Source organism: Propithecus coquereli, unplaced genomic scaffold (assembly GCF_000956105.1).
Source record: "Propithecus coquereli isolate 6110/MARCELLA unplaced genomic scaffold, Pcoq_1.0 Scaffold44, whole genome shotgun sequence".
Classification (NCBI taxonomy): domain Eukaryota; kingdom Metazoa; phylum Chordata; class Mammalia; order Primates; family Indriidae; genus Propithecus; species Propithecus coquereli.
Window position 1 is genome coordinate 2,654,399 of NW_012150174.1, and position 8,935 is coordinate 2,663,333.

The window sequence follows — 8,935 nt, forward strand, 5'->3', positions numbered from 1 at the left end:
CACTGATTGGCCCGGCTGGGGATCGCGGAGGGCTCCGATTGGCGGGGGTGGGGACGAGGCCGCGCCCGCGAGCTGGAAGGCGGGCAGCGTGGAACGCCGACGCGAGCTAGCCTGGAGGCGGCTGAGCCAGGAGGTACGTGGCGCTCTGCGACCCGGGAGGGGGAGGCCGCGCCTCTTCCTTCCCTAGCTCTCCTGGAGAAGCCTGTGGAACGGGACTTGGGCGGGTGAGGCACTGTCCCGAGGCCCGGGCAGAACCCCAGGGATCGCCTCCTTCCTGGCCGCTGGCCCACACCTTGCAGCGCCCACCGGGTCAGAGAAGGGCTGTCAGGCACATTGTCGCCCACAGGCCTAGCTCGGGTCTAACACCCCGGACTTCCACTTTGGCGGGAATTTTACTCGTATTTGTAACCGCATCCCACCCCCGTTACACTGGGCCCTCGGTCACTGTGCCTTGATTGTATTTACCGCACCTCCTCTCACGCCGATTTACAGACATCCTCCCGCATGGAACTGAGACATCTACTCCAAACCCCTCATTTTAAAGATGAGGAAAGAGGCTCAAAGATGTACATGGGTGGCTTGAGGATTACAGAAGCTTTTGGAACCTCAAAGCTGTTTTCAAAGCTTGAATCTGCCAATTCGTTTTTTCAGCTGAGAAACTGGTTTTATAGCTACCTAAGGGTTGTTAGTAAAGATAGGATGAGATAACATTCCCCCAAAAAACGGTACAGACTGCCTCATAGTATGTTAGCAATGCGAGCTTATATTGTCAAGAAGTAATACAGGGTATTGGCTAAGTGCACCAATGTGGATCCAGACTGCCTCTGTTGCAAAACTGGACTTTGCTTGCCCCTAACTCCATGACTGGGGCAAGTTATTCAAGTGTTCTGCGCCTCCATTTCCTTGTCTGTAAAATGAAGATAATAATAGTAGCCTCCCACTTAAGCATAAAAAATTAATAGAAAAATGACTGGCACATTGTAAGTTCAAATGTTAGCCATTCTCAGATTTGTGGCTGAGCTGGGACTATAATTCAGGTCCTTGAATTTCAAGCCCCGTTTACTAACACCATTCGTCTGCATTCTTAGACCAGTACCTTAAGGTTAAGCTCCTTTTTGAGGTTCAGAAGAAGAGGACACGTGTCCATTTTCTTTAAATCAAAACCTCAATCTATCTACCTTATCGTCATGGAAGTCCAAGAACATTGTAGTTCTGCCTCCATTGAGAGGTTAGTAGCAAAGCCAAATGTAAGGAAAAGTCATATTCAGGGATAGATTGAAGAGTAAATGCACTAGAGAAAGAAAGGATATTCCAGAGTTTATGGTGTAGGAAAACTAAATTTCAATTTGAAAATCATGGGAAATATTATTACCTCTAGGTATTGTTTATGTATCATTAGTAACCATTGGTAGTGTCAGACCAGGAGACAATACCACCTTCCAATACTGTAGAAAACACTAGACTGTAAGCACGTTGAAGGCAGAACTGTGTTGTGCATTTTCATTACCTATTATCTAGTACAGACAAATACACAGTGCCTGAATCTGGCACTAAAATTTGGGATAGACCCTTTAAGGGTAGATCCTGAAAGACCTGGCAATAATATATCTGGATTACTCATAGCAATCCAAGGAGATGAATAAAACCTGAAAAATGGGAAGATTGAATTACTCCAACAATATAATGAAAAGAGAAGGATAATGAACACTAGTTTGGTAATGAGGGCATTCTCAGCAATATTCAGGAGTGCAGGGAAAAAAAAAAAAGACAAGGAAGATAGGGCAAACAATGATTAAACAAGATGCAAGATTAGGAGTGAGAAAAATAGCTCAGAGCAGTCAGAGGTAAGAGAGGTATGCAAAATTTATCAGGCTGGAGAAGACAGGAGTGTGGGACTTCAGTCAGGCCTCCCCTCCACTCCAGCCCTAGCCATGGCCCAGGCAGTTGTTTAAAGGCATTTTTTTTTTTCCTGAAGAGCTTCCTCATCCATTATCTTCACTTTCCCAGAATTTATTATACAAAAAACAGTGTATAGCTAATCAGTAGCTTATATTATTTTAATAAAAATTCTTGGTAAACAACTTAGGAACTGCCTCTTCTTTTCCTTTAAAAACCCACTCATGCTACGTGTGGTGGCATGCACCTGTAGTCCCAGCTACTCAGGAAGCTAAGGCAGGAGGGTCCCTTGAGTTCTGGACTGTGATGTGCTATGCTGACCAGGTGTCTACACTAAGTTCAGCATCAATATGGTGACCTTCTGGGAGTGGGAGAGCCAATAGTTTGCCTAAGGAGGTGTGAACCAGCCCAGGTCAGAAACAGAGCAGGTCAGAACTTCCATGCTGATCAGTAGTGGGACCATGCCTGTGAATAGCCACTGCATTCCAGCCTGGGCAAGATAGAGAGACCCTGTCTCTAAAAACAAAAAAGAAAAACCCACTTGTAAACGCTGCTAATCGGAGCATATATTCAGGGCAACTTGAATCTATGCTCCCAGGTTGCAGTTCTCAAACTTGGCCTAAATAAACTTCCTGCTTATATTAAGTTTGCCTCAGTTTTCTTTTCTTTTTTTTTTTCCTTTAGGTAGACACATCTGGCATAAGTCAGCAGGATTCAGAGAGACTCCCCCTGGTGTTTCTCTCTAAAAGCAGTGCTTGGTACCATCATGAACCCATTGTGTTTGTCTTTGGAAGTCCCATCAGGTGTTGTAGATGATTCTGCTGAAACCTAGACCTTATCTTATTCTTTGGTTGAAGGTCTAGACTTTATTTGGGCTGTTCTTTCAAATCTTCCCTTTTTAGAATGGAGGTTTTTGTCTTTACTCTGTGGGTAAGAGATTTGGGTTACAGGGAAAAAAACTGCCTTTTTTTATTTCTGCCTGTGCCTCACAGCTGAAGGCTTGGGTTAAGGTTTTTCTGTCTCTGCCTAAGGACTGGAGGTTCAGATCAAGGTCAGGCACAGAGCACTGCATAGAACTTTTGTTTTTTCGCCTCTGTCTCACAGCAGAAGTTTTGGGTCAAGAGACTGGCAGTTTGGCACCAGTGGTTTCATTTTTCATAGCATGCTTTTAAGATTGCAGTTGTTTTCTACTGTTTGATATTCACACTTTGCTTATCATTTGTGATAAATTCTGTGAGTTCCACACTGAAAACTATATGAGAGTGAGTTCTCTTGTCCCAAAGAAAAGGGGCAATTTGCTCCCTCTGACCCATTGGAGTGTTCCAGGTGACTGGAGACTTTGCAGAAGTGTCAGGGCTATGGCCCAGGACGTGAAGCAGCCTCATAAGGCATTCCTCACCAGAACAACAGTCTCCTGGATGGGTACAATATGTGAGTCTGGTCCCCCATACCCTGAGCACTCTGCTGCCACTTGGCCGTTAGAGACAGTCTGAGACACTTAAAAAAAAAAGAGCGATTCATGACTCTTGGGTGACACCTAGAGGAGTGATGCTCATAAGCCGCACACTTTGACCCTAAACACATTCCCTGCCTTGGTTGCTTTTGAAAAGTTCCTAAATTATGGGAAATCAAGCTTCAAAATCTGAGCACTCTTTTAGAAACACCAGCTGGATTTATGTACACTTATGGGGCATCCTCTTGTAAATATCAAGGAAAGTGGACCTGCCTAACCCAGGATGGTCTTAAGCAGCAATGGCCAAAATGGGCGTCCTCTGAAATGCCTAAAATAATTCATCTACACACACAATTGGAAAAGGCTTGTGTTAGTACCAGACAAACTGAATGGGAGATCTACTTTATTTTGTCCTGGTTTCAGTCGATTAAAACCCCTTTTTAAATATGTTTGATCCCTCTGTTTGCCTCCTATCTTGTTTGCGTGATTTTTGCTAGGAAAAATGTAAAACTTCACTGGCCTTTTAGAAAGCTTAAATCTCCTCAAATTGGCTCCTCTAAGATTTGTTCTTCCATTTTATGCTCCTAAATTTGCCTCAGTTTTTTTTTTTTCCTTTAGGTAGACAGGAGAAAGAACTGAGGAAAATATTTCAGAATGCCATGTGCATATAAAGCAGAGAACAGCAGCTCTTATACTAACAAAGATTGTTTTGTGGTAGAGAAAAACAGTAACGTTGATAGTTAGCCCTGGAAACATGCTATCATCTGAGGGAAATGTAAAGAAATGTCACTTTACTTGTTAAGTAAAACCCAAAACTTGGGGGTTTAGCACTGATGAGCTAAAGAGAAGAGCTAAAAAACAGTTCTGGCTGGCTGCAGTGGCTCATGCCTGTAATCCCAGTACTTTGGGAGGCCAAGGAGGGAGGATCCCTTGAGCCTAGGAGTTCCAGAGTAGCCTGGGCAACATAGCAAGACTCCATCTCTACCAAAAAAAAAAAATTAGCCCAGCGTTTTGGTGTGTGCCTGTAGTCCTACTAACTCAGGAGGCTAAGCCAGGAGCATCACTTGAGCCTGGGAGTCGAAGGTTGCAGTGAGCTGACCACATTACTACACTCCAGTCTAGGTGACACAGCAAGACCCTGTCTCTTTCTCTCTCTCTCTCTCTCTCTCTCTTTCTCTCTCTCTCTCTCTCACACACACACACACACACACACACACACAAGTACATAGTCCCTTGTACGATGCACACAGGCTTTGGAGTTAGAATTGGGCTCCAACACTGGCTCTACTGCACGTAATACACATGCCTGGTCTTAAGTAAGTTACCTAACTGTAGGCCTGGTGCATTTTCTGGCAGAGTAGTTGTTCAATGAGTGTGGAATGAGTGAATCTTTCTGAGAGATAATGTATAGTGGTTAAAAGCATGAACAATCCAGTTTATCTGGATTTAAAGCCTAGCTCTACCCATATTAGCTAATATCCTCCAGCAAATTACTTAATCTCCCTCGACAGCATAGCTTTCCCATCTATAAAATGGAGGCAATAATAGTTCACACGTCATCTAGTTGTTATCAGGATTAAATGAGTTTATACTTGTAAAGCAGTTAACGGGTACCTGGCACAAAGTGGTATATTAATGTTTAATAAAATATTGTTCTCAATTTCTCTATCTGTAACCTGGGGATCATAATACCAAATTTACTGCGAGGGTTCAAGTGCTGTATGTAGAGTGCTGAAAAGGAGATGCTCAATAGAGTTTATTTTCCTTCCCCTCCACTCTCACCCCCCACCTCAGCCCTATTAGCTTGGAAACCCTGTCTGATTACTGCTGTCACTGCCCTCAAGGCACTATTGCTCAACTTGGTGTAAGTAATTGATTCCTTGATTTCCTTGATTTCCTTTGGCTCAAAGGAAACTCAAAATGAGTTTGCTAGAGTCCAGGAGAAAATAAAAGGGAAACAACCCCAGAGGACCAGCTGATGTGAACCCTGCCCAATATCTTTTGGTACTCCAGGGGGAAAAATGGTGTCAAGAAGGAGATTCTGGCCTTTTTTTTTTTTTTATGGAATGCTTCACAAATTTGTGTGTCATCCTTTAGCAGGGGCCATGCTTCAACTGACCAATTAGCTGCAAAGGCAAGTTCTTCATTGTGTTCAGAAAAAGGAAGAGGGAGGCAGAGATACTCCCAAGAGATACTAAGTAGAATGGAGAAAACTCAAGGGTAAACTCTACGTGGGAGCCAAGACTTACTGGTTTATTAAGGTCTAGATCAGGGGTCAGCAAACAATGGCCCTTAGCTGAATCAACACACTGTCTGTTTTTGTAGATAGTTTTATTGGAACACAGCCACACTCAACAGCCGCGCACATTGCGTATTTTGAGTATTGTCTCTGGCTGCTTTCATATTACAGTGGCAGAGTTGAATAGTTGTGGCAGAGACTGTATGACCCCTGGTCCTTTACAGAAAAAAAATGACTAACCTCCGGTCTAGATAATTCACCCAAGATCATATTTTCAGTGTCTTCAGTGAAGAAAATTCTTCACCTTCATCAAATCCTCTAATCCATTGCCTCTCGATCTTTTTTTTTTTAATTTTTCTGAGACAGGGTCTCTGTCTGTCACCCAGGCTAAAGTGCAGTGGCATCACCATAGCTCACTGCAATCTCAAACTCCTGGGCTCAAGTGATCCTCTTGCCTCAGCCTCCCTAGTATAGTAGTAGCATGCACCACTACTCCCAGCTATTTTTCTTTTTTGTAGAGATGGGGTCTCACTCTTGTTCAAGTCTCCCGCCTTGCCGAACTTCTGACCTCAAGCAATCCACCTGCCTTGCCTGGGCCTCCCGAAATGCTAGGATTACAGGCGTAATCCATGCAGATCCATGCCGGCCTGCTTCTCAAACCTTAATGTGCATACAAATCACTTGAGGATCTTATTAAAATGCAAATTCTGGTTCAGTAGGTCTGGGAGGAAGCCTGAAATTCTGTACTTCTGACAAGCTCTGGTGTATACCAATACTTCTGGTTCCTGGATCAACTTGATCCCCTCAATTATCTCTTAGCATTTCTTCCCTCATTATATAGCTTAATTCCTCTGGTTCATCAGTAAAATCACTCCCATACAAACATCAACTCCCTTTTCTTCCTTTGTCTCTGTTGCTCTCACCTGACAAAAACCCAGCCTTGGATGAACCCAGCATATACCTTCACCTTGTCTACCAGTGCAGCTCTACATTACAGGAGAAAAATCATTAGACCCATGTCTCTAAATTAATGGTCACCAACCTTAGAAAGGCCCTAACTAACCGCTGCCCAGCAATCTCCCAATGTTTTTCTGTCACGTTCTCTCTCCCACACCCTCAATGACCATTCTACACCTCTCCCTTGCTGCTCAAACCTCCCATCCTTCCTTCCCACTCATTTTCAGCAGGTGATCCTGAGTCAGCTTTGTTGAGAACCTCCTTGTATCAGTTAAGTAACTTGTTTTAAAACAGAGTTTCTCAACAGCAGCACTATTGACATTTTAAATAAGTCTGTGTTGTGGGGGATTTTTCTGTGCCTTATAGGACATCAGTAGCATCTCTGGTCTCTACCCACTGGATGCCACTAACACCCACTGCCAGTTGTGTCAACCAAAAATTTCTCCAGGCTGGGCGTGGTGGCTCACGCCTGTAATCCTAGCACTCTGGGAGGCCGAGGCGGGCGGATTGCTTGAGCTCAGGAGTTCGAGACCAGCCTGAGCAAGAGTGAGACCCCCGTCTCTACTAAAAATAGAAAGAAATTAGCTGGACAACTAAAAATATATAGAAAAAATTAGCCGGGCATGGTGGCGCATGCCTGTAGTCCCAGCTACTCGGGAGGCTGAGACAGAAGGATCCCTTGAGCCCAGGAGTTTGAGGTTGCTGTGAGCTAGGCTGACACCACGGCACTCACTCTAGCCCGGGCAAAAGAGTGAGACTCTGTCTCAAAAAAAAAAAAAAAAAAAATTTCTCCAGACATTGCCAGATATCCATTGAAGAGTGAAATCTACCCTAGTCGAGAGTAGAGTAAAACCAACCCTAGTTGGTTTAAATCAACAGAACCCAATTCTAGCTAACTTAAAAAGGGGATTTATTGAAAGGGTAATGGAGCAACTCATTGATAGACTTTGAGTACGGTAAGAATCCCAGGGGCAAGAGAGCTTGGGCTTTCTTTCAAGAAGTTATCTTTATGTTATTTCCTTCTGTCTTTTGGCATTCCTAATTAAGTTTCAGATTCTCAGTAGTAAGAATCTAAGTCCTGTTTAGGTCAGGTATTCACTCCTGTGGCCTGGAGAACAAAATCCGTAACCAGAATCAAGCTGGGGAGAGGTGCTCAACAGAAATAAAGGAAAAGCCACCGTGCTTCCCTCATATTCTGCATCTATATTCAGCTAAAGGGACATAAAACCTGACTACAGAGGCTTCAATAAACTGGAGTTTATTTTTCTACGATAAAAATAAGCCCGGAGATAGGCATTGTTGGCGTTGGCTCAGCTACTAAGTAGGATCATCACAGCCTCTTTACATTCTTTAGCTCTGGCTTTTCATCTTCAGGCTTACTGCCTCAGGCTGGAAGACGGCTGTCATGCTTCCTAACATCATGAATCACTCAAAAATAGGGAACACATGGGGTAGGGTATGAGGCAGGGAGGAGGCAGAAAAAGACCTTTTATGTGAGAAATTTCTTCCCCTTTTATCAGCAAAGGAAAAACTTTCACAGGACCCCCGTAGCCCCACCTCCACTGGCCCCTAAGTTCCGTTGACTAGAAATAGGTTTCAGTGGTCCCCAACTTTTTTGGCACCAGGGACTGGTGTCACAGAAGACCATTTTTCCATGGACTGGGGGTGGGGGGATGGTTTGGGGATGATTCAAATGCATTACATTCATTGTGCACTTTATTTCTGTTATTATTACATTGTCTCTTGCCATTGATAGGGTGTTTTTGTTTTGTTTTGTTTTTTGAGACAGAGTCTCGCTCTGTTGCCCAGGCTAGAGTGCTGTGGCATCAGCCTAGCTCACAGCAACCTCAAACTCCTGGGCTCAAGCAATCCTTCTGCCTCAGCCTCCTGAGTAGCTGGGACTACAGGCATGCCGGCGAATTTTTTCTATATATTTTTAGTTGTCCAGCTAATTTCTTTCTATTTTTAGTAGAGACAGGGTCTCGCTCTTGCTCAGGCTGGTCTCGAACTCCTGAGCTCAAACAATCCACCCGCCTAGGCCTCCCACAGTGCTAGGATTACAGGCGTGAGCCACCGCGCCTGGCCATTGATAGGGTTTTGATATGAGTCTGCAAGCAATGGATTTATTACGGTTTCTGTGCAGTCAAACCTCTCTGCTAACAATAATCTGAATTGGCAGCCGCTCCCCACCACCTCAGCTCCACCTCAGATCATCAAGCATTAGCTTCTCATAAGGAGCACACAACGTAGATCCCTCACACGTACAGTTTACAGTAGGGTTCTCGCTCTTACGAGAATCTGATGCTGCCCTTTATCTGACAGGAGGCAGAGCTCAGGCAGTGATGCTAACGATGGGGAGCAGCTATAAATACAGATGAAGATTCGCTCAC